The sequence below is a fragment of the Podarcis bocagei genome (genome assembly GCF_964188305.1).
Source record: "Podarcis bocagei genome assembly, chromosome: 5".
Classification (NCBI taxonomy): domain Eukaryota; kingdom Metazoa; phylum Chordata; class Lepidosauria; order Squamata; family Lacertidae; genus Podarcis; species Podarcis bocagei.
In genome coordinates, this window is record NC_138129.1 from 87968510 (window position 1) to 87995615 (window position 27106).

Consider the following 27106-nt stretch of genomic DNA (forward strand, 5'->3'; position numbering starts at 1 on the left):
TTGCAGACCCCTGGTGTAGGGTCTTTGATTTTGCCCTAACAAAATGAAACTTGAAAATGAACTATCATGCCCCGAGTCACTTTTCTGGCTGCAGTTCAGGTGAGACGCTTGATTAAACAAACCAATATATCTTATTCCTGTCTAAATGCATCAGATATGGACTCTCATCTTCAATTAACTCCAAGTCTGAATTCTGGGGTATAGAATCTTTTGACAGTTTTGGGATTCAGCTGGCTTTCTCTCCTAAGATGATTAGGGTGCTTTTAGGTGTGGTACAAATGCTAATGAGCAGCAATGAATTTAAACGACCAAGCCATGCCTTGTGAGTAGCGGAGTTCTATGAACTACAGATCATTCACAGAAATATAAGAAAGGAAGAAAATGCCCACCTCAGGCTTCTTTTTTGTAACATAATATATATTGATATATAGCTTCCTTCAGGCCTGACTCTATCAAACAAGGTATTTCCCAAATATTGTTACTTTTTTATTGGCATTGGAAAATACGAGACATTTAATTTGCATAGATATTTCTGTGGGATTTCAGAGTGCTCTGCATAACTGGTAAATATACTGTTTTGCAGTCCTCACTTCCCACACCTTCTTGGGGCAGACCTTGGTAAGATGGCATCCGGTGCGAAGCCAAAATTTGATGCCCCTCCCAGCCCTCACATCACCTTCCAGAAGCGAGGTAAATGTGGCACCAGGCTTTGGTAAGGAGGTGCAAGGGCTCTGGTAGATTCCTAGAGCCCTCCCATCTCCTTACCAAAGCTGGGCAAGCACTAACTAGGCTCTGGGAAGAAGGTGGGAGGACTTCAGGTCTCTGTCAGAGCCCTCACACCTCCTTCCTGAAGCAGGTGCTTACTGTTGACACAATCAGTTTCTTTATGAGATGAGATTGCTAGAGACTTGTGTTGTTTTCATAGCATTTATTTTACAAGCTGAACAGGAGGAAGCCGGCAGTCTTTCAGACAGACAGCACTAGTCTTTCAAGTAGCATTTGTTTTCAAAAACCGCAGTACACCCCTTGCTGTTCTGCCAAGAGGCTGAGAAAACTCAGGCTGGTTTCTCTTTCTCTGAACAGTAGCAGCATTTTATAAACAAGGGGCAGACAACATCTCAAAACATCATCCAGGTGACTGATTAGACAAAAGGGGCAGAGAAGAAGGCTTTTCAGCAATTGTGGGTTTTTTTCACCCTTGCATGCCAACCCATACTCACCAAAAGTCTGTCCTCAGCACAGTTCCACCAATTAAATAAACTCTGTGGAGCTCTGCACCCTATCACTCTGAAAACAGGTCCAGCATTGGAAGTACCGTATTTTTCGCACCATTGGACGCACATTTTTTCCTTTAAAAACTAAGGTGAAATGTCTGTGCGTCCTATGGAGCGAATGTGTGGTCCTGGGACTTGCCCCTCCAGCCCCTCCAAGCTCTGGTTGCAGCGGAGAGGTTGCGTGGGCGGCTGGGGAAACCCCGGGCTTCCCCATTCAGCCCGACAAACAGCTGAGAGGCTGTGTGGGCGGCTGGGGGAAGCCCTGGGATTCCCCATTCAGTGCTACGAGCTCAGGGCGGTCAGCGCGCAGCGGAGAGGCTGCTTGCAACTTGCCCTCCGTCTGTGAGCCACTCTAGGAGGCTGGCTGGGGAAAGCCCTGGGGTTCCCTTGAGTTGCAGGAGCTCAGGGCAGTCAGCGCGCAGCGGAGAGGCTGCTTGCAACTTGCCCTCCGTCTGTGAGCCACTCTAGGAAGCTGGCTGGGGAAATCCCTGGGGTTCCCTTGAGTTGCAGGAGCTCAGGGCGGTCAGCGAGCAGCGGAGAGGCTGCTTGCAACTTGCCCTCCGTCTGTGAGCCACTCTAGGAAGCTGGCTGGGGAAATCCCTGGGGTTCCCTTGAGTTGCAGGAGCTCAGGGCGGTCAGCGAGCAGCAGAGAGGCTGCTTGCAACTTGCCCTCCGTCTGTGAGCCACTCTAGGAGGCTGGCTGGGGAAATCCCTGGGGTTCCCTTGAGTTGCAGGAGCTCAGGGCGGTCAGCGAGCAGCAGAGAGGCTGCTTGCAACTTGCCCTCCGTCTGTGAGCCACTCTAGGAGGCTGGCTGGGGAAATCCCTGGGGTTCCCTTGAGTTGCAGGAGCTCAGGGCGGTCAGCGAGCAGCAGAGAGGCTGCTTGCAACTTGCCCTCCGTCTGTGAGCCACTCTAGGAGGCTGGCTGGGGAAATCCCTGGGGTTCCCTTGAGTTGCAGGAGCTCAGGGCGGTCAGCGAGCAGCAGAGAGGCTGCTTGCAACTTGCCCTCCGTCTGTGAGCCACTCTAGGAGGCTGGCTGGGGAAGCCCTTTACAATGGAAGATTTGGACATCCCCTTCCGCCCCTCCCCCCTGGTTATTGTGCCGGTAATTCCCAGCATTTCCTCCTTTTGCTCAGGTTCCACGAGGCAAGGCAGCTGCCCTCCACAGACATCCAGAAATGTGAGATCTCCCTCTCTCTTCCTACTTTCCCTCCCTCCCTCCCTCTTCCACCTTAAATAAAATATTTGGGGGGGGGCAGTAAAGCCCCACCTCACATACCACATTTCAGCCCTTCTCAACCTGTGGGTCCCCAGATGTGAACACCTCTAGGTAGCAAGGCCAGAGCCCAGGGAAGATGGGAGTTGAGGGATGATAGGAGTTGTAGTCCAACAACATCTGGGGACCCACATGCTGAGCTCTCCCCCTTCCTTCCTTCCTCCCTCCCTCCCTCCCTCCCTCCCTCTTCCACCTTAAATAAAATATTGGGGGGGGCAGTAAAGCCCCACCTCACATACCACATTTCAGCCCTTCTCAACCTGTGGGTCCCCAGATGTGAACACCTCTAGGTAGCAAGGCCAGAGCCCAGGGAAGATGGGAGTTGAGGGATGATAGGAGTTGTAGTCCAACAACATCTGGGGACCCACATGCTGAGCTCTCCCCCTTCCTTCCTTCCTCCCTCCCTCCCTCCCTCCCTCCCTCTTCCACCTTAAATAAAATATTGGGGGGGGGCAGTAAAGCCCCACCTCACATACCACATTTCAGCCCTTCTCAACCTGTGGGTCCCCAGATGTGAACACCTCTAGGTAGCAAGGCCAGAGCCCAGGGAAGATGGGAGTTGAGGGATGATAGGAGTTGTAGTCCAACAACATCTGGGGACCCACAGGCTGAGCTCTCCCCCTTCCTTCCTTCCTTCCTTCCCTCCCTCCCTCCCTCCCTCTCTCTCTCCCTCTTCCAACTTAAAAATATTGGGGGGGGGCAGTTAAGCGCCCAATAGTAAACATTGGGGATACTATACTGTACATTACTGACAGTTCCCTACCACTGTATTTTCTTGCAGAAAACCTCCCCCATTCTGATAAGGATGATAAAGCATAAAAGACTAGCATATAAGATTCCTTTTAAACTAGAGGTAGTAAAATATGCTAAGGAGCATGGAAACAGAGCAGCAGAGAGACATTTTGGACCACCTCCAACTGAAAAAATGATAAGACAGTGGAGGAAACAGGAGGATCAGCTGCAAAAAGCAGATAAAAGCAAGCACACTTTTCGTGGACATGCTGCAAAGTGGCCACAGATGGACATTGCCATGAAAGAATGGATCACAAAACAGCGGAATAAAGGCTTCGCAGTCTCTACAAAAATGATAATATATGAAGCCAAACGCATTGCTTTAGAGAAAGGCATTCATGACTTTACTGGCTCACCATCATGGTGCTACAGATTTATGAAGCGATGTGGCCTTGCTATGCGCACTAAAACTAGAACTGCACAAAAAATGCCAGAAGAATATGAATCTAAGATTCTGTCTTTTCATAAATTTGTAATTGATGCTAGGAAGAGAAATGGATTTGAAATTGGCCAGATTGGGAATATGGATGAAGTCCCTCTAACCTTTGATGTGCCATCAAATAGGACTGTGGATCGGAAAGGTGCCAAAACTATCGCCGTGAAAACCTCTGGACATGAGAAAACCCATTACACTGTTGTGTTGTCTTGCTGTGCAGATGGCACCAAATTGCCACCCATGTTAATTTTCAAAAGGAAAACATTTCCAAAAGAAGTGATTCCACGAGGAGTTGTTGTACATGTTCATGAGAAAGGATGGATGGACGAAAATGGAATGAGAGTATGGGTTGAAAAAGTGTGGTCCAAACGTCCTGGAGGGCTTTTGAAAAAACCTGCCTTATTAGTACTAGACCAGTTTAGAGCACATATTAGTGAAACTACAAAAAAGTGCTTTAAGGAAGCGAAGACTCATCTAGCTGTAATTCCTGGAGGTCTTACCAGCCAGTTGCAACCTCTTGACGTTTCCATCAACAAGCCATTTAAGATCTTTATGCGGGAAGAGTGGAACAAATGGATGGCTGCTGGTAACCATGATCTAACACCCACTGGACGAATGAAGAGGCCCACTATCACTCAAGTTTGTGAATGGGTGAAAACATCATGGCACTCGGTGAATGAGGAAATCGTTGTCCGGTCATTCAAAAAATGTGGCATTAGCAATGCTTTGGATGGTAACGAAGATGGTATTTTACATGAAGATAGCGAAGAAAGTGATGTCAGTGATTGTGAGCAACTGAGCTCCACAAATTCTGACTCTAGCAGTGATGAGTTCTTGGGGTTCACAGAAGACTAGAAGAGTACTCAAACTTTAAAGTCTCTCTTCATTTGTTAATGACAGTGATGATGGTTCTTAATGCCATTGTTGACTGCTGTTCACTTTACATGGCTGTAATATGAATCTGATATACTGGTTGTTTATTAAATACAGCAGTTTGTACAACATTTGATTCAGAATATTTTTTACTTGTTTTCCTCCTCTAAAAACTAGGTGCGTCCTTTGCTCCGGTGCGTCCAATGGTGCGAAAAATACGGTATGTGGCGATGCACATTTATATCTCCATCCATACAAGCCTGTTCTGGCCTTGAGATCAGCTCCAAAGATTCTGCTTGTAGGTATACCCTTAAGATCAATTACATTGCTGGGCATGGGAGATGGTGTTTTGTTTTATTTATTCGTGGTAACCTCATGTTCATGCAATTGGCCCCCCCAGTACGGACTTTGAAAACTCACCCTGCATAGCATCTGACCTCGTCATGCCTCTTTCAGTCCATAACTCTTCTTAGTCCAGCTCTGTCCAATATCAATTCCATTCTTTTCCAGCTGATACCATGACCTGTTTAAAATGCATTGCTACGCACTCACGTGCACACACACACACTCCCAAAGTTTCACCGATAGTCTACAGGGTTACTTCCTTATGGGAAATATGTATTGAAGATTTATTACTAAAACAGCTTTTTGAAATTTCAAAATGCACAAGTAGAGCATGAGGAACAGGCATGCATCTAGATAGTGAATGATTGTCAGATTCTCCCAGGTCAAACAACATCCCACTGGAACATCCACAGCTGTCTGTAAAACTCTAAATTCTACCTCCTTCGCACTGGATATTTTCCACCTCACAAATGCTTTTTATTCAACTTCCACCCAAGCATGTGGGGTATGTCCTCTAGCTGGTAGCCACTAGCTATCAAAGGTCATTGAATGAGCAACTTCAGCAAGCTGGTAAACTACACATATATCTGGGGAGGATTTAATTTTTCAGGAGGGTGCTGGCAAGACAATCTTTATAAACCAAGCTTTCATACTTCTCCAGCTTTCTGGAAAGGCAGTTAAGTAACTCATTTGTTTCAGAGGTGTATGCAAGGCTAGAATCAGGCCTGTGACCTTGAGAATATTGCTACCCTCTCTTTTAGGCTGATTGTATCACATAACCAATGACTGGGTATTGCTCAACTAGAATGATGGAGTGCCAAGGAATTCAAGACGGAAAATGCTGCCTTATTTTTTTATGATCGTTATCAAAACCAAAATAGGGAGAGGAGAAAACCTCAACTACTTTAAACTGAGCACAGCTTCATATTGATGATGTTATCCACATTTGCAGCATTTATTTGTTTTGCTCCACTCACCTGGTGCAATATTGGTAAAACTGTATCCATGAATAATAGCAGAAAGGAGTCTCCTAATATATACTTGGAAATTCCTTAGATCGTTTGTCAAGTAAGTGTATAAAAAGCACAATTCGTTGCTTTTTATTTCATTCTTATACTGTCTTAAACACAAATTCCTCAGGCTTCTCTCCTCATCAAAATATGTACAGCCAGGAATTGCATCATGAGAAGAGTTTTCCTGCTGCTTCTACATGTTTACTTCTTGTGTCATTCTGGTAATGTTTGACTAGTTGCCACAGTGCTTTCCTGAACAGAGCTATGTTGTGATGTAGCATTATTCTGGGAGGCTGTTGAGTGGGCTGCCATGTTTCTTTTCCAACAATGCATCTGGAATGATGCTCTGATGTCATGAAGCACCATTCAGGAAGACATTGTGAGAAGGAAATGGCTGCTCACCTATTTAGAGAAGTACAAGTCCTTACAAAATAAAGAAAGAATACAAAAAGAAAAGAAAAGAAAGGTTTCATTGCTGCCACCATTTTCCTGGTCAGTTGTCCCCCTCCAAAAATGGGATTATTTTTCACCTGCTCCCTTTCAAAATGGCAGAAAATAACCCGTTCCCTTTGTGGTCTGCCAGCACTAGAAGAAAGAAATCTACTGTCCCATTTGTATTCCTGCCATTTCTTCAATGAGGAGTGGCAACTAGAATAAAAAATGTTATAGTACCATTTTCAGGATGAAAGGCCTTACAAGTATTAGAGAAATTAAAACATTCTGTGCAATATAATTTATGAATACCCTTTGTCTATGGCCTGATTTAAACATTTTGTAAAACTATGATGTATACCACTGTACATGGATGACTGTATATTTGATCCCACATTAGGGAGAAAATCCCTAATAAAAAATCAACATGGCATAGGAGCCAATTCAATAAAGTATTTGAGGTTGCTGCCCCGCCCCCCAGTTGCTGGGAACTGCCATTCAAATTGTGTGCGTGTGGAGTGTTATATGATTGATTATGTGGAGCAGAGCCCACCTGCCCCCCCATATTTTATTCAAGTTGGCAAACCTGCAACATGGAGATCTAGTTTTATATACAGAGGGACTTCATACAGATCAACATGGTTTTCCACATTACCCCCCTTTGCCCAGACTTCCTAGCTGTAACTTCACAGGTATTCCTTGAACCTAATGAACCACATGTTTAAGAATACTTACAGAAGAACCGGCTACAAATGCATACCCTACAACATGTTCACTCCCAGGCCAGAGCGCTGGACCTTCGGAGTGATCCGGTTGATAAGCGCCAGAGCACCAAGACAAAAAATGAGATATTCTGGGATGCAAACAGAAGCTTGGATTGGCTTCTTCTATTCCAGGTTGTCCTGCTTAAAATGGGACAGTTTCAGGATGTGCAAACGTCAGTGTTTAAAAGGAGAATGGGAAACATCAACTTATTGTATGTTATTTGTTTTCATTAACCACACACTAAATAAAATGCAAAAGACTTAAAGAGAATGTGTTTAACTTTTACGTATTGACTATTCTTTTTAATTCCTCGCAAGGCTAGGGGAGGACTGTTCATGTAAGTGTTTGAATTAAAGTGAACCTTTTGTCACCTTTTTAATTAGAATGTATGTCCACTTACTGTGACCCAGTATCAAAAACCTATAATAAATTAGAACCAGTTAATGAAAAGTGTGATTTTCATTTCACAATGTACCAGCCACATGAGTAATTCATTTATATTATGGTGCATAATAAAAGTAGGTTAAAATTAATTTTTCAATTTGATGTCCAGTGCTAGGCCTAATAATTACAGCTCGTGATAATTCACCCAGCTAGAAAAAGCAAAACTTTAATACAATCTATTTTATAAATAATTATAGATGGGCTCCTAGTTCATAATTTCTCAATTAACAGCAGCTAATATAAGCAGAGAATTTCTACCAAGTTTTCTGTATTCTTTTAATTACCTACTGATGGCTGTTGCATTTCGAGTAACAGTGTTTGCTACCCACCAGCACTGGGAAGGGGGGTGGGGAATTTGAATGAGGCCTATTTTATCATTTTGACGTGTCTGTGAGGATGGTTGCCTCTGTCAAAGTCAAATATTTAGATGGCAACCCATCACCCAGGTATGACCAAAGATCCAAAAAAAAAAAAAAAAAAAAAGGAAAAGGAAAACAAGTTTAGGTGCACCCAGAGTTGTTTGTGCTCAGTGGCCTTTTCTTGCTGCCATGTTCAGCTCCAAGTAGCCATGGTCATGCCTGAAGTGGAATGGTGGTATCATTCGTATCCGTGTACAATGTTCCTGATAAGAGCAGGAAGGAGAGAAGGGGCACTCCTATGGTGGTGAGAGGGCAATAGTAGTTGCTGTAGTCGCAGAATGTATGTCCAGCTGGAACGCTAGCATAGCCAGAGTGTTGACTGGTGAAAAATACCACCTGAACATTGTCCCCTCTCACAACCTCACTTTTGCTCTCAAAAGAGTATAAGGTCAGAGTTTAGGGCCCTGGACTCTGAGCCTTAGCAAGACATGCAGTGATGAGGGAAAGTCTTGCTTCCCATTCTTGTCCTACATCTGACCAGGAGCCTTTGCTAGAGTTGGAGTATGAATCCTCAGAAATGGAGATCCTCCTAGCTTAAGATACCATTGGCTATCCCCAGTAGTGATGCATGGAAGTGAGAGCTGTTCCATACAGAGGGCTGATCGCCGAAGAATTGATGCTTTTGAATTATGGTGCTAGAGGAGACTCTTGAGAGTCCCATGGACTGCAAAAACATCAAACCTCTCCATTCTTAAGGAAATCAGCCCTGAGTGCTCAGTGGAAGGACAGATCCTGAAGCTGAGGTTCCAATACTTTGGCCACCTCATGAGAAGAGAAGAATCCCTGGAAAAGACCCTGATGTTGGGAAAGATGGAGGGCACAAGGAGAAGGGGACGACAGAGGACGAGATGGTTGGACAGTGTTCTCAAAGCTACAAACATGAGTCTGACCAAACTGCAGGAGGCAGTGGAAGACAGGAGTGCCTGGTGTGCTCTGGTCCATGGGGTCACGAAGAGTCGGATACAACTAAACGACTAAACAACAACAACAAGGCAAATGGAAGGATTGCTGCATTGCATTGCAAATATATTGACATGGTGTTATGAGTATGTGGTGGCCAGATCCCTTTTATCCCTGACTCCAGCAAGTGTTACAAGTTAATCAAGCCAGGTTAGTTTCCTGAATTCCTGGATCCAGCAACTGTTAAAATGTAAGTCAGATGAGCTTCCTGTTGAGGTGATCACCTGGGTGATGGGCCATTAAAAGAAGAAAGAAAATGGGGTTCTGTCCCAGACAGCAAATGGCTGGGGCCCCTCCTTCAACTCTTAGATAGTTCAATGGACAAAGCCTGAGTGTTTAGAGTAGAGTTTTGGGGCTGTTCTGTGAACTAGAAGTAAAACAGCAAGCTAGAGAGAGTCAGAGCACAATGTTTGATTTCTATTTGAATCTAAGGCTGAATCTATGGGTGAGAAGAAGATCCTTTTGGAGTGCTACAGCTTTGAACCTCTCTATCATAGGCTCAGGTTTTACATATGTGTAACACTTCAAAATATATGTGAATAGATCCTTCAGCCTATTCAGTCTTACCCTGATGGTTATTGTCACTCCAAATGCAGATTCAAGAAACATTGCCATGTTAGTCTGTTGCAGGAGAAAGAGCAACTAATATTGTGGTACGTGAAAGGCTGACACATAACAAACCAATTTTCATGGGCCAGAGCACACTTGTAGATGTATGTACTGCATCTTAATTGGGTAAGTACAGGGAGACCCTCAGAGCAGAGTTACTGAAGAAAAAGGTTACCTTTACAAAGTGAAACTGAAAGGTCAAGCAATGCAAGATATGGCAATATCTAACATTGCAACTTGCTGTGCTACAAGATTCCTAGGTTAGTAGTATGCACTTGCTTTGAAACAAGTGAAACGGGGTCCATTTGGGCTCAATTTTCATTCATTCCGAAATGTATGCCATGAGTAATAAATGGGTATGAATATGTTTTTGGTCCTTATATTTGTATGCAGCTGGGAGTTGGGGTGTGCAGCAGCAGGTGGTGGGGTGGTGGGGTGCTCACTTGTCTATGGGGTAACCAGCCTCATATAACCAACATGCTTAAGTCTAATTGATGCATGAAGAGGTTAAGACCAGGCTTAGCTAGGTCGTTCCCACTCACCTTGGGAGGAAGGGTTACCAAGTTCTTTGTTCTTCCCATTCTACCATGTGAACACTGACATGTAAAGAGCTCTGGATTGGTTGCTCCAAGCTCGGACTGCATGCCTTTCCTGCAAAGCCATCTTTGTTTTTCTATGCACATAGTTTAGAAACATTCACCACTTGGGAACTTAAGTTTTACTGCCTTTGTTTTCTGAATGCTGTATGAATCTGACCTTGGAAGAGTTTGTAAGTAAACCATTTTTAACTTACCATACATGTAGTCTCTTTCTATGCCAAGGGAAGTGGGAAACTTTGAAAGCAACTTAGAAAGGGATATTTTAAAGGTCTAACAGCCATGATGTTCAGGGCATTCGTGGGGTGGGGGTGGGGAGAGCTGGTGACTTCACACACACACAAGGTTTCTGGAAGTGAGGGACACCATTCCCCATTGTCAAATGCCCTGGAACCATTCAGTGTGTGGGACAATGTCTACATCATACAGGGGAAATGAAATAAGGAGTGAAGAGGAACAGCTATTGAAATTAGCTCCTTTGTCATTGCTACCTAGCAAGACAGGGAGTAATATGTAAGAATCAAGGCTTTTTTCAGCTAGAACTCTCCAGACCTCAGTTTCAGCACCTCTTAGGTGGGCTCCATTGCCATTATAAGAGAACAAGGTAAGTGTTCATGGTGAGTTCCAGTTCCTCTTTTAATGGAAGAATAGCAGGCGCAAGAACAATGAATATATGAAATGAAATAAATATGATTTTAAAGAATGTACAACCAAAAATAATTGAGTAAACTCCTTTCCTAGATGCAAAAAATACAGGGAATTGTTTTGCTCATTTTGTATATGCATATCAGCAGAAGGCATGCTTAAAGCATTCAGACAGCAAACTCCCGGTCAGTGACTCATGCAGGTTCTTCCAAAGGCAGACAATTTGGCTGTAAGAGCTCAACGTGCCTCCAATAGGTGTTGTGCGACTCAGTTATCAGATGTTTGGGAAACATGAATTAATCAGTGTAAAGGCAGCTGATTATTCAACTAGAAATCTTATAATCAGTTTGATGCAGCCCTAGGAATAAGGTGGTAGTGGGTATTGAGACAGGGTTTTGAGTGTGTGTGTGTGTATGCCTTACTCAGGCAGAGCCTCATTAAGGAGTCCCAGGATATATTCTGAGAAAGCGAAAGGGAAGTGAAAGTGAAGCTCAACAAGAACAGAATCAAAGCTTTTCCCCTCTGCCCATCTTTCACTCTTTGTTCAGTGATCCACTGAAACGCTGACAGATGTACAGCCCCCCTGTGTTTGCATTAGCACTTTTGGCAGTAAGACTCAATGTGTAGCAAAGCTGGAGCAAGGAGCATGAGAGTTTTGAAATCTGTTAAGCAATGCTCTGAAGCATGCAACTCTAGACGAGTTTGCTTAAGGCAGTGGGATCTCCTCCTCACCCAGAGTTCTTGTCAAACAAAACTGGCAACAAACAAAACTGTGGGTTTGTTGAATCCCGAGTGCAGGAGTGAGGGTTGGGGGGGGGGGTCACTCTGAAAGGAATGTTTCGATTTTATTTCACAGTCTCCAAAAAGTTTAAACAGAAAGCACACTCCAGACAATCCTTGTCCCCCTACCCCACCCCAGAAATTAGCTACAAAAATGCATATAAATGAAATATATGTGTAGCTCTCTGTAGTTTGCAAGTCTGTGCTGGAGTGTTCATGAAAACCCTTGGTGTTAAGTTGTGGGTGGGTTAAGATTCTTCAAACAGCTCTTGTTTATTCACAGGCCAGAACAGAACTGATCTGAAGGGTTCAGCCAGCCTGCTTATATAGAGCTCCACTAGAACGCAACAGTAACCATTTTCTGTAACTATCCAATCACTGAACGTCACTTTCGATCCCTTATTTGCATATGTGGACCTAAACTATCTACAGTATCCCCCTGCTGGCCCAGGGTGAGAACTTCAGTACATAACACTTGGTTTCCATGATAACTCCAGCAAACAAAACTGGACTGAAAGCTCTCTCACCTCCAGTGGAAGCAGCAAAGAATAACACTATGTTCGGAGGTTTTTTCCCCTGGGAGATGAGGGAGAGAAGAAGAATCAATTATCAAAAGGGTGGGATGAGGATGGAGGCCTGGCACAGTGCTACCCTGGAAGGTTGAAGAATGTCGACCACTGGAGAGACAATTGGCAGAATGAAATAAATGATACAGTGGTACCTTGGGTTACAAACACCTCGGGTTACAAACACTTCGGGTTAAAGACTCCGCTAACCCAGAAGTAGTACCTTGGGTTAAGAACTTTACCTCAGAATGAGAACAGAAATTGCACAGCAGCGGCAGGAGGCCCCATTACCTAAAGGTGGTACCTCAGGTTAAGAATGGTTTCAGGTTAAGAACGGACCTCTGGAATGAATTAAGTTCGTAACCAGAGGTACCGCTGTACTTGCAAACACCTCTTGGCCACCCAGAGAGTAAGATAACAACAACAAAACCCTGCATTCCACGATAATTTCACCGTCGTTTTCTTCAAATTTTTAAATATTGTTGGAATGTATTTCCTTTTCCTCATTATTTGGTGTCAACGATAGAAAAACATGGATGAAAATTTCAGCACAGCCCTTAAAATGTATTAGTCTGCCTTAGAAAGGAGTCAGGTATGTAAAGTGAACCAAAATCTCTTCTAAAGTATTGATAAATCATTTTTGCACCTACATCAAGTCAGTATCAATGTTATCTGTTATCTTTACCAGAAAGGATGTCTGACATTGCAAAAAAGAAAAAGAAAACACCCTTAATTGCATAATAATACAATCAACGCCTTGCATACTTGTATACTGTGGAGTTATGAAAGAGTCACAGAATGGTAATTACTGTATGCACACTCTTTCTAAAGCCTTTGCAGCCTCTACAAGGCAACTATACCTGAAGACATAACTTTATCATGTCCAAAAACAGCACAGGAGCCATTTAGATGCATAACCTTTCTTTTGCTAGGAAACAAGCCTTTATCATGTATCGATTTGAGACCCCAGACCACAGGCAGTTACCTGTTCATGCTGATACCTGAGGGTTCAAATTGGGATGGGGGATCTATTTATGATTCTTAGACCTGTAATTCTCTCCCTTGGCATACCCTGCCCATCATAAATACAAATATACGGCTTGCTCTAGAAATCAAGAGTGGCATCTGCTACTCAATGAAATGAGCACTGCCTTGTTTTTTCTCTCTTTGAGGAGTAAAGGAAAACACAAACACTTTGCAAAATCTAGGCCACGGTTCACTTTATCACAGTTCATTCCTTCCCCAAAAAAATACTGAGCAAAAGAAATGAACAACCCCAATCCCAAACAAAAATATAAAGCTCAGTTTCCACTACACATACAGTAGGAACCTTAAAGTTTCTGATATTTTCTTGGATTAGATCTATACTACCATCTTAAATATGTTTTATTCCAGCTGAATTATCATGGTTTGATCCAAAAATCAGAAAGATGTTTTGCTGTGTTTTTGTTCTGTTGGAAGGCATCCAGAGAGGCTGGTGTAAGCCAGTTAGATTATTTTGAATACTGTAGTTTGTTGCGATTGCTGAGAATTCTCCGCAGGAGTGTATAGAGCTACACTTCTCTGAGTTCCGTGTGAAAAGAAAATGTCTATATAAATCAGCATAAGTGTTTGATGTGGATATGACCTTGGCTTTGTAGTATTGCTGCTTCTTGCCTTCTTTAGGATGTTGGCTTCATGTTTTCCCATGAAACTTCTTCAAGAATGTAAGGACTTTAGTTTCTACTTTTGCCCAGCTCACTGACATTATGATGGATGCAACTTGAATGTTAGCCACAACAGATGGTCTTTCAAGTGTCTGGAAATATGCTTTTCTCATTCAGGTCATAAGGAATGAGTCCTGATAATGATTGATAAGTCTGCGTTAAAAGCCAATGAACAAGATATATAGCAAGGGAAGCACTTTCTTTGACACCCTTTAATAAATATTACTTTCGGTTCTTATCAAAATATTTTTAAATTATTCCAAGTTCAAGAATGCCCTGGGTAATAATTGGTAAGCGAGTCCAAAACTTGGCAAGAGAACTTAATGCGATTATAGGATGCTTCGTGGACTCATTACATATTCTCATTAATAGCTTCTAAATAATTGTTCTCTCAGACTACAAGTGGCAAACAATTACAGCTGCCTCTTTAATCAGCCCAGGAATTTTAACCAAAAGTGACAAGGCATTCACTTATAAGTTGCTTGTTCAAAATGGCCCCTGACAATTCCAGGGGTCTGCCTATAAATCCACATACACGGGTGAGACGTGTATGACTATTTTGGGATGAAATAAAACAAAGATCTTCATCACTATCCATGCTGTAGGGGAGAAAATATTATTTCCTTTCTCAGCCTGATCACACGCTGAAGGCTCATGAAACAGACATTACTGAATAAACAATTACAGAATCCCTATTGGTTCTGTTCTGTTCTAACATGTTCTGTTAAGAATTTTCCATTTTTGTTAAAGGTCCGAAATGTCAGGATATTGTGTATGTTAAGGGTCATGTTTAGACAATATGGATATGGTATCCTCTGCTGTATGGGACGCAGGTGGCGCTGTGGGTTAAACTACAGAGCCTAGGACTTGCTGATCAGAAGGTCGGCGGTTCGAATCCCCACGATGGGGTGAGCTCCCATTGCTCGGTCCCTGCTCCTGCCAACCTAGCAGTTCGATAGCACATCAAAGTGCAAGTAGATCAATAGGTACCACTCCGGCAGGAAGATAAACGGCGTTTCCATGCGCTGCTCTGGTTAGCCAGAAGTGGCTTAGTCATGCTGGCCACATGACCCAGAAGCTGTAAGCCGGCTCCCTTGGCCAATAAAGTGAGATGAGCGCTGCAACCCCAGAGTCGGCCATGACTGGACCTAATGGTCAGGGGTCCCTTTACCTTTTTAAGGGTGTCATGTTTAGACAATATGGATATGGTGTCTTCTGCTGTGGCTACTTTAAGCTTTGTAACAGCTGCATAGCTATTAATGGCATAGGGATGGACTTAAGTTGCAGATTTGACTTTTCCATGGAACAGAAACCTTTCTTCATATGACCTTACCTCTCTTCATATGACCTTAAGATCATTCTCTCTGAGGCCCTTCTGCTTCTGCCTCTTCCATGAGAGGAGGTTTCTAGGAGATACTCTATGACAAAATGGTCATTGTCCATTTTAAAGTTCTGCTTATATTTGCTTTTAATGGTTTATTGCATGACTAGGCAGCAACAGCCCCAGCCTCCAGGGATCATAAGGAAGGAATAAAGACTCTGACAACTTTATGTGGAATTAAAATTAGGCCACAACTTTATTAAACTTCTGAATGTAAGAAGGCCCTGGCTTAGGCCTTGGGCGTGTACCCCTCCCAGCTCCCCAGCTGGGGGGAACTGGGGCTCATCAGGGGAAATGGGATATGGGGGGGGGTGCTCTGTGAGACATAGGTGTAGCAGGCAGCCCAGCCCATATCCCCACACGCAGGGTAGTTCACGGATGACCTTTCAGTGTTTGGCCAGTGACACCCATATATATAATCCCTTTAAGAGGGGGACCCTGGAATTGTCGCCATAGGGGGGTGAGTCACCACTTTACCCCTCACTCATATAGGAAAGAAAAGACTAAAGGATTCCACTCAAGACCATAACTGCCAAAGTTGTGGCGAATTGCTACGGGGAAGACAAAACCTGCCAATGCAGGAAAATTTCTTCCCAGTCCCAACAGCAACCAGTCAAAGACCGCAGCAGCGCCTGCTAAACAGGAAGAAAAAGTTAACATGCAAGCAAGAAACATTAAACAAAGGGAGGGTAGGGAGGGTGAATCTCCAGAGCCAACTGCCTGGCTATTGTTGGCTCCACCCCCAATTTATAAATGGGGCTGGCCCCACCTCCCAGCAAGAAACTTGATTGCTGAGGCTGGGCGTGAACCTCCCAAAATTAACACTGAGAGGCAAGCCAGCCCCTGTTTGCCAGTAAGCTCCCTGGGAACTGTAGCACCACGCGCGATCCCGCAAAGGGCACCCACAATGTAAAGTGTGAGTGCTCATTAAAGGTTGGGAGCAATGGAGACTTCTCAAAATGGCTGCTGAAAAACTACAAAGCTATTGCCTATAATAAAGATCATGGTTATAAATTCACAACCGCCACCAACTTTCCCACCCTGTCAGCTTCACCATGGCTGTGATTCCCCATCATCACACAGGGCAACTTCTCCTCCTTTGGTTGCCACAGACTACCCCATTCCTGATGAAATGTCACAGATTTGGGGGCCCTTTCTGTAGAGATAAATCCAGTTTCCTGGGTCACTCTCTCTACTGTGACCCAAAACTCAGGGTGAAGCTTTGCAATGAAGAAAGTGGGGCTTATGCACATTGAGGCTACCTCAGTTCTCAATGGCCATCAATGAATTCTATGGGGAAATGTAAGCAGGCGGCAATCTAGAATACCAATGAGCAGGAACCAGACCTGCACATCATTGTTGTAATGGTGATGATTTCACTATAGAAATCCCATCAATGACATGATATTTATTTAGTAAAATAGTTAGTCACAGAGTATAATCTGTTTTCTCTAATTTGCTAGCGTTCTTCACTATCACTTAGAATTCAAGGGTAAGGAACCAAGACCCACCAACCCCAGTCTTCATCAGCCAGCATGGCCAATGGTCAGGGATGATACATAGTGTATTCCAACAAAAACAGGAGAGCTATATGCTCCCCACCCTGGCAAAGAGAAAACAATCAGCTTCTGTGTGGTGTAGACAGTGGATTGAGTCATGTGGTTTCTCACTGAAGTCAACAATAAACACCAGGTGTGAGTTAAATATATACATGAATCATCATTAATTTTAATAGTCCTGGCACAGACAATGTGAGTTTCATTCTAGCGTGAACTGCCTCTATTAAAACAGATGAAAAATGGTTTTCAACCTATTCATGTGGTTCAACATCATAGGTACGACATATTATAGCATCGTCTACTAGCAGCATATCTCAAAAAGTGAAAATCCAGATGCAATATTTCAAAAAGTGAAAATTGAGCTTTCTGGGGGCAAAGTTGTTGAGTGGGAGGGGGGAGATTTTTGAGTGATTTTTGAGCTTTGGGGGGGGGGGGAGCGGCAGAAACGACACTGCCTACAAGGCTTTCCACACATCCCAGGCATCTTTCCGATTTGTTGGTTTGTTGTTGCTTTCCGTTCATAAATTATGACTCCACAACCCCATATGCATTGTCCTTCCTTTGCATTGAAATGAATGGGGTCAAATAACGCAACGATAATGTATTTACATAACTTATGTCATTCATTATGTTAATTCAATCATTTTTCTGGAACCAACAGTGAGATAAATAGTGCAGGCATTGGCAGAGGATGAACTGCAACTGCAAAGAAATGGTGCTGCATGCAAAAATTACAGGGTTGACTGGAAAATAATGCCTTTGTACATCCCTACCGATACAACCCACACAACCCACCCACCCACAAATTACTCTTAGCTGAGATGCAAAAGTGTTTCCTTTTTGCTTCACCAGAAGGATTTTGAAATTGCTTTCTACAACAAAAGCTTTTCAGTTTTTTCATACTTTGCTTAGTGCTCTAACATTAAAAATACAATGCAGCAATTTAAAGATATCATTCAGTCTCCCTTCCTTGTGAATTCTCTGGCATAATATTTTGACAGGATTGTTATGAATAAGTAATGCTGAGTTTCAGATGGTTGCCTAATCAAGGAGCTAATCGATGCAGGTTTTTTTTTTACAGGTTTTAACCAATGTAAATTCCCATATTTTTCTCATCCCCACTGAAGTACTAGGAGACATAAATGGGAATTATGAAGACTAGAAAAGCTAAGGGAGTCTAAGAAGACATCCCACAAATCTTTCCATAGATAATTTCCTTTCCACAGATAATTTCTACAGCAAATCCCCCCCCCCAACTATCCAGGGTATTATTTCATTAACAAATGAGTATTACTAAGTGCTGTAGGCTTCTAGAAATACGATGTCATGTTGTTAACTTCCTATGGTTTTAGCTTTCCACAAATTATTAGGTTGAAACTTATTTACTTACTCATTTCAGTTTATAGCCTCTGCTTTCCCTTGGGCTCATGTAGAACACATAAGCGTAACATTGAAGGACCTTAAGTACCCTAAGCCTCATACGATTAGAAACACATGTGCAGAAAGCAGGGACGTGCAAGCCGGCTCGATCCCCTCTGGAGCAAGTGAGCAAATGTCTCCACACAGAGCTTCCTATGCTCAAAGAGACTCCCCATGCTATCGCAGAGGGTTGCAAGTCATACAGGGGCCCTATATGAGTAGAACAGATATTTGCCCTACAGTGCACAGAGAACCATGGGGCAGGCAGTAGTGCCACATAGGTGGGACTGGAGCTAGCACTTTGTTGTTGTTTAGTCATGTCCGACTCTTCGTGACCCCATGGACCAGAGCACGCCAGGCACTCCTGTCTTCCAATGCCTCCTGCAGTTGGTCAAACTCATGTTGGGAGCTTCAAAAACACTGTTCAACCATCTTGTTCTCTGTCGTCCCCTTCTCTTTGTGCCCTCTATCTTTCCCAACATCAGGGTCTTTTCCAGGGAGTCTTCTCTTCTCATGAGGTGGCCAAAGTATTGGAGTCTCAGCTTCAGGATCCGTCCTTCCAGTGAGCACCCAAGGCTGATTTCCTTCAGAATGGATAGGTTTGATCTTCTTGCAGTCCATGAGACTCTCAAGATTCTCCTCCAGCACCATAATTCAAAAACATCAATTCTTCGGCAATCCATACATCTCTACTGGGAAAACCATATCTTTAACTATACAGACTTTTGACAGCAAGGTGATGTCTCTGCTTTTTAAGATGCTTTCTAGGTTTGACATTGCTTTTCTTCCAAGAAGCAGGCTTCTTTTAATTTCGTGACTGCTGTAGCGACCATCTGCAGTGATCATGGAACCCAAGAAAGTCAAATCTCTCACTGCCTCCATTTCTTCCTCTTCTATTTGCCAGGAGGTGATGGGACCAGTGGCCATGACCTTAGTTTTTTTGATGTTGAGCTTCAGACCATATTTTGCACTCTCCTCTTTCACCCTCATTAAGAGCTAGCACTAAATAGGGCTAAATATTATATTGCTTCCTGTGTCCTCTTGTAGGTCAGCAGACAGGTGTTATTGTGGGTTGCATCTCAGCTATGAACAGAGGTGGCCTGTCATAGAATCATAGAATTGTGTAGTTGGGAGGTTCCCCGAGGGTGATCTAGTTCAATCCTCTGAAATGCAGGAATCGCATCTAAAGCATCCATGACAGATAGCCGCCCAACCTCTGCTTACAAACCTCCAAGGAAGGAGAGCCCACAACCTTCCTAGGAGTCCTTTCCACTGTCAAACAGCTCTTACTGACAGAATTTTTTTTTTTTTTTGATGTTTAGTTGGAATCTCCTTGCCTGCAACTTTAATCCATTGATTTGGGCCCTACTCCCTGGGGCAGGAGAAAACAAGCTTGTTCCCTCTTCTATGTGATAGCCCTTAAGATATTTGGACATGGCTAGCATATCTCCTCTCAGTCTTCTCTTATCCAGCCTAAACATACCCTATTCCCTCAACCATTCCTCAAAAATCTTGGTTTCCAGACCCTTGATCATCTTGGTCGCCCTATGCTGCACACGTTCCAGCTTGTCAATATCCTTCTTAAACTGTGCCACCCAGAACTGGACACAGTATTCTTGGTGTGGTCTGACCAAGGCAGAATAGAAGAGTACTATTACTTCCCTTGATCTGGGCACTATACATCCTGAGGTGAAACAGGAAAGGGGTGCTGCCCACCAAAGCCTTGCTTACCAGTGGGTTGTGGTGGAGGCTTCCAAAAAGATATTGTGAGAGCACTGTCCTGTGGGAGTTTACCCTGCCTCATGGGCCGGCTAGCACTGGCTATGAAATTTTCTTCCACAAGGTCTGACATGGTCTGGACCTAAGCATCTTTTGGCAGTGATTAGGGAGAGGTGAAGATGTATCTTTTGGTTTCTCATTTTTTCAGTCTCTAATTCAGTTCTCCACATTTCCACATCAGTTTGCATTTTTTTAAAAAAATATAAATATAACATAATATTCACGGAAATTCATCAGCATTTGAGTATATTTTTCCCCTAATATACCCATTTTTGTATGAAATTTTCTCTAATGTACACATTTTTGTGCACATTACTTGGCTAGCAAACTGCAATGCAAACTTCATAGAAGTGGAAATTTCCTTTTTTTAAAAAAATGATATTTATTGAAACAAAAGATTTTTTTAAAAAATACACACACAAAAAGACAAAATTACAAAAAACAACAAAAAAACAAAACCATGGAAAAAAAAGAAGAGATAAAACCATCCTTATCAAATTCTCCAAATTCCATTACCTTCTTTCCATGACTTCCTCCTCCTCCCATCTCTTGTATCTTGATTAATAATTGTCACAGCAAATCCTTTCCATAATTCATAATATTTTATCATTACGTTACCTTACTCTATTCTCATTTTATCTTATAGAGACAACCTTAGAGCTTAAAACTTAAATCTTTTTTACCAACTTCTCATAACCATTACCTTTTTGCCTAGTTCTTTAAACATTTTAACAAGAGCCAAGTAATTTCATTTCAACATTTTCCCAACATTCATAAAACATTTCTATTAGTAATAATACAAAAAATAAAGAAGTAGAATAGAATAAAAACAATCCAATCGTCTTCCAGCGTCCCCTCCCCCCGGTCCCGGGGTTGTCAGTCTTTTTTTTTTAGTCTGGCCCATTAACCTGGTGCCCTTATATCCGAGGCCTTCAAGTCTCTTCCATGTCCCTTTCGCAGCTCTTCTTCATATTTTCCTTTCACTCGCGGGAACTCCAGCTTTGTAGTGTTTTTGACCCTTTTCAGCAAATCAGCCCCTTTCTCATAGTCCAGACTAAGCTCCATGTGGTGTTTTAAAACATATTTCAGATTCCCTCCAAAATTGGGAGTCCCAACAGCTCCAAACCTCTGGCGGCCCATTTCCAGACTCGGAAAGTCCAAACCTCCCTGCATAGGGGGGTCAATCCAACCCCCCATTTCCAGTTCAATCCAAACTTTATCTTTCCAAGTCAGGTTTTTTCCAAGTTCATTTGTCAAATCCAAAAGCTCACTTTCCTGCTGGGCCGAGAGTCCCTCCATCCCTGGCGTCCCAGATTCAGCAGGGTCCTCTTCTTTCTGTTGTTCTGTTGTGGCACACTCCTGTTTTAGTTCCTGAGTGGGCTCCATATAATTTTCCACTACCTGATCAAAGGCACTGGCAGCTTTTGTCATAAAGTCCATCTTCTGACTTAACTGATCCAATAGGGCACTTATATTACAGAAAGCACCCAACAGTGCTTCTGAAGGCATTGTCCTGCAAGGTCACAAAACTCTTTCCCACAGTTGTAATCAGTAAACAGCAGCAAGTTCCCAGGATTTAGTTACAATTTCATAGCTCCCCTCTAGAGGGAGAAACTTCTGATTGTTCTTTTCCTTGAAAACAATAGCAACAGAGTTTCTTCTTTAAGATATTTTGTCCATATTTGTTCTTTTTTAAAAAGTGAAAGGAAACAATGGAATCACAATATTTCCCTCCTTTTAACTATCTGTCAAAGCATTTATTTCTGGTCAATGAGCTTCAAACGTCAAATCTGACACCCCGCTCCAGGGTCAGGACAGTGGAAAATTACTTTACTTTAACTTTAATTCCGCAGGTTTAAACAGCTCAATAAAAATTCCCCTTCTTCTCCTGCTTCCGAAGGGGGGTTCTGCAATTGTGAATGATGAAAGACGATCCTTTAAAAGTGATTTTTAAGGCTCTAGTTTACGTTGTCTTTGCTTTGTTATTACTACAAGAAAACGGAAGGGTGACTTCCTGTTTAACCCTTTCCATTTCAGTACCAAATTAGGGTAAATTTTAGAGTCCAAGTTTCTTTTATTTCGCCAATGCTTGTTTAAAATCCAGATATTTAGCGTTCCAGTACTCACGGTTAGTTATTTTCAATGCCAAATTGTCCCAGGAAAAAGGCAGCGCTCTCCGGCAACGGCTGTGCGGCTCCGCTCCGCAGAAAAAGCAGTCGACTCACAGCACCGCGCCACTTCCCCCTCTTCACTTCGGAGCCCATTTCTGGGTTCCTTAGTGGGTTGGGGGGCCACCGAGTCCCACGGTCACAGGCTTCATCCGCCTGTGATTTTCAAAAGGGTCCCCGCTACACCGCAGCGGCAAAGACCCGTTTCTTGCGGAGCTTGTCCCTCCAGTTCAGAGGGACCCCACCATCACCAGAGGTGCCACCCCGGAAGTCCAGAAGTGGAAATTTCCAAGGATGGCCATGTTTTGATAACCATACACTTTCAGAAAAAGCAAATCAGGTAAGTTGGCATATAAATCAAATTTCTTCCTCTTCACCAGCAGTGATACAATATCGGTCTGATCCAACAAATGTTGAACATAAATATTTATACTTAACTCAATCAAAGAATGAGATATAAATGAGTTTCACACAGCAGTGGTTGGGGAAGACTGTCTCCCTTTTTCTTGTGCTTTGTGTTTTAATATATGATGAGCTTGAGGGCAAAGATACGGTTCTTTTAACATTTTTTACAATGCTTAGTATAGCGAACAAGTCAGCAAACCTTTGTAATGTGGTTCCATCCAGATGTTTTAGACTGCAACTCACACTGCTGACTGCAGTTGATAAGAGCTGGGCCACGTTGGGGAAAGCAGGTGTAAGTAATGAACAATAACGCTGGTGGTCACTCTAAGGACTGCCTTAAAAATTGAATGAACATTGCTTTTAAAAGATTCATATTTGAAACTTGTTGCTGGATTTAAGTGATTGTCATTTTAAATTAGTAGAACTCGAGGCCCTTTAACTGTTTTTGAACTATATCTCCAATAGTCCCTGACCACTGACCATTCAGTCCAACTGCACCGGGAGGGTGACATGCTCCCCATCACTTTATTATGATAACATTTTTTATTAGTTTTTAATTACAGTCCAATAATAGCCTCATTTTAACAATGCCAAATTATAATACCAATCATTTAGATACCAAATAATATATTTTAGGGGGCTCCTCTCACGCTAGAATTGATGGTTTGATGATTTTCTTTATTTATGCATTCCAAAATCTTATTAATTTCAATTACACTCCAGTCAGGATAACAATCCCTTATACAACAACTGCAAAATTAACAACTTCCCTTCATATTGACACATTAAATGATTTATGAAATACAAGTGAGGCACTCAAACCATATCCTTGTTCTTCCTGAGTGTGGCAATGTCCATGATGTTTCTTCCTGTCCTTGTAAAATGTTATGTCTATCTTTTCCCAGCTGTTGCTGTTCTCCACCATGCCTTGGGTGGAGCTAATATCCCATTGTTGTTTCAGAAATTCTCCATTGCTCCGTCCTGTGCTTCATTTTTTTGCAACTTTAACAGCAGCTGCAAAAATCACACTGTCCCAATAAGTGCCAGATTTACATATAGGCTAAACAAGCTATAGCTTAGGACCCCACTCTCTTGGGGCCCCCAACAAAATTTAAAAGAAAAATACCCTGGATGTACATTTCTAAAATATAAGATAAAAAACAAATAAAATAAAACCTACATACAGCAACAGTGTTTTGTGTTGTGTAGGCTCCTATGATGTAAGTAATGGTAGCCTGCTCCCTAAAAGATGACTGGTTTTCTCATTTCTATATATAGGGTACCTACATTCTGCATGTGCAAATGGCTTTAGATACCTATTAGGTCCATAAATTACCATATAGCATATATTCAACACAAAAAACAGTGACAATTTGTTGTTGACAAAGGACAGCTGGACATATTAAGGGTCCCATTACCTTCAGTAAAACAGGACGCAGGTGGCGCTGTGGTCTAAACCACTGAGCCTCTTGGGCTTGCTGATCAGAAGGTCGGCGGTTTGAATCCCCGCGACGGGGTGAGCTCCTGTTGCTTGGTCCCTGCTCCTGCCAACCTAGCAGTTTGAAAGCACGCCAAAAAATGTAAGTAGATAAATAGGTACCGCTTCGGCGGGAAGGTAAACAGCGTTTCCGTGCGCTGCTCTGGTTTTGGTGTTTTGTTGCACCAGAAGTGGCTTATTCATGTTGGCCACATGACCTGGAAAAACTGTCTGTGGACAAATACTGGCTCCCTCAGCCTGTAAAGCGAGGTGAGCACCGCAACCTCAGAGTCGTCTGCAACTGGATTTAACTGACAGGGGTCCTTTACCTTTACCTTTTACCTTCAGTAGCTTAGGGCCTCATCAAACCTAAATCCGGCCCTGGTCCCAATAAATAACCTGTTTTCACCATTTTTCCTCTCAGCCTGGGAAGGAGACTGATCTGTCGAACTGCAAATGACTCAGTAATGAACCATCACTTTATTATGACCTATGGGTATCCGCAAAAGGAGTGTGCAGATGGAAATGCTGCGACAGTGGAGTCAACATGTGCCACTGACCTCAAGTTGTTGTTGTTGTTTAGTCATTTAGTCGTGTCCTACTCTTCATGACCCCATGGACCAGAGCACGCCAGGCACTTCTGTCTTCCACTGCCTCCCGCAGTTTGGTCAAACTCATGCTGGTAGCTTCGAGAACACTGTCCAACCATCTTGTTCTCTGTCGTCCCCTTCTCTTTGTGCCCTCTATCTTTCCCAACATCAGGGTCTTTTCCAGGGAGTCTTCTCTTCTCATGAGGTGGCCAAAGTATTGGAGCCTCAGCTTCACGATCTGTCATTCCAGTGAGCACTCAGGGCTGATTTCCTTAAGAATGGCTAGGTTTGATCTTGCAGTCCATGGGACTCTCAAGAGTCTCCTCCAGCACCATAATTCAAAAGCATCAGCCTTCTTTATGGTCCAGCTTTCACTTCCATAAATCACTACTGGGAAACCAAGTTAAAGGTAAAGGTACCCCAGCCAGTCTTGACAGACTCTAGGGTTGTGCGCTCATCTCACTCTATAGGCCGGGAGCCAGTGCTGCCCGTAGACATTTCCGGGTCATGTGGCCAGCGTGACAAGCTGCATCTGGCGAGCCAGCGCAGCACACGGAACGCCGTTTACCTTCCCGCTGGTAAGCGGTCCCTATTTATCTACTTGCACCCGGGGGTGCTTTCAAACTGCTAGGTTGGCAGGCGCTGGGACCGAACAATGGGAGTGCACCCCACCGCGGGGATTCGAACCACCGACCATGCGATCGGCAAGTCCTAGGCACTGAGGTTTTACCCACAGCGCCACCCGCGTCCCCCGGGAAACCAAGTTAGTCTCCCCTTAAACTGGCTTCTCTGCACTGGTAGCCTGGGTTGGGCACCAATGCTGTCATGGCTTCCCAACACAGTGGCTTGCTGGTGCTTACCAAGGGGAGATGCAAGGCAAGGCGCAGAGAGCTTGGCCCAGTGAAGCACATGGTGGTGAGAACATCCAGTTAAGAGCAATAATATGTTAATGCTCAGTACTCTGCTTTGCATAATGAAGGGAGTTTTGGTGGTAATAAATAAATGAGAGGAGAAAGCTTCTGGCGTGGAGAGAGCAAATCTAAATACCAGAATATATTTCATTTAAAGGAAAGGAAAGAGTCTCAAAAGAGTCGAGTCAGGGTAACTTTAAATAATAGAACCATTGGTATCTTTCAAAAGATAGAACAGCAAAAGAGTCAAAGAAGGAGAGAAGGTCAGAACAACCTTAGATAACAGTATGAATACATATTCTCTAGTTACTGCACTGTTGAATTCTGACTTCTTCTTTTATTGACCAGAGAGCTGTTTGTGGAGGTGTGTTCGTATTTACTGTTACATCTTTTCAATCATCCAGAAGGTCTTTTTCTTAAAAGCCAAATGCCAGAAAACATCTTTTCTATAAACCCAAACCTGCCTACAATATGAAACTATGATATTACAGATTTGGACTCCTGGGGACTTTTCAGGATAGCCGATTGCTCTGTGAATAGAAAGCAAACAACTACATTTTTTTTTTACAATTTTCTATCTTCTTTTTTTCTGAGTCACCAAACTTTAAAGCCTCCATGCCCTAGTGATCATCTCTCAGTTTCTCTCCCCCATTCAGAAAGGGGAAAGCAATCATAATTGACATACCTTGCAGAACCTACCATAAAGAGTTTCGAGCAGAGCAATACAAGTGGAACAAAATAAAAAGTTCATGATGAATAACATTCAAATCATTGGTTAAGGCCAACTTCTATACTTTGGAAAATCACTAGATTTATCAGACTGGGGATGAAGGTATATTATTTGGCCTCACAAAATTATCTCCTCCAAAGTTCTGTGGAAACTTGGTGCCATCTAGTAATAATGGAAGATGTTATGGACAGAATGTTATAGACAGTATAAAATCTAGATAGAATTGTAAAAGTTTGGAGTATCCCTGACTGGTAGCAGCAAGCAAATACATATGACTCACACAATTCCCTTTGGAGGGATTCATGCCTTCAGATCCACCTTTTCACCCAGGCTGAATGGTTTTATGAGAGCAGCTGAAATAGAAATGCAAAGTTTGCTGCAAAAAAATATAGTTGTGAGTTGAGGACCTGCCACCCGCTTGAGGATAAGAAAGACATAAGGACGCCGTATATTAGGTTAATGGGCTAAAAATGGCCACAACTTTATGGATTACAGCATGTGAGTGGTATTGGTATTGGCTTAGGCATTGGATAAAACAACAGAGTGTGACCCCACCCCCTCAGAGAGGGGTGAGTCTATCAAGGGTTAACCACCAGTAGGAGAAGCTTGTTGATGCAAATACAACTGGAAGCTCCCCCTCATGTCACCGGGGGTCATGCCATGGCCCTAGCCACCAGCAAGGGCGTCAGACAGGACCCACAACTGCCGGATTCCTTTAACAGAATACCCCAAAGTGGAGGGGTAGACGATGGCCAC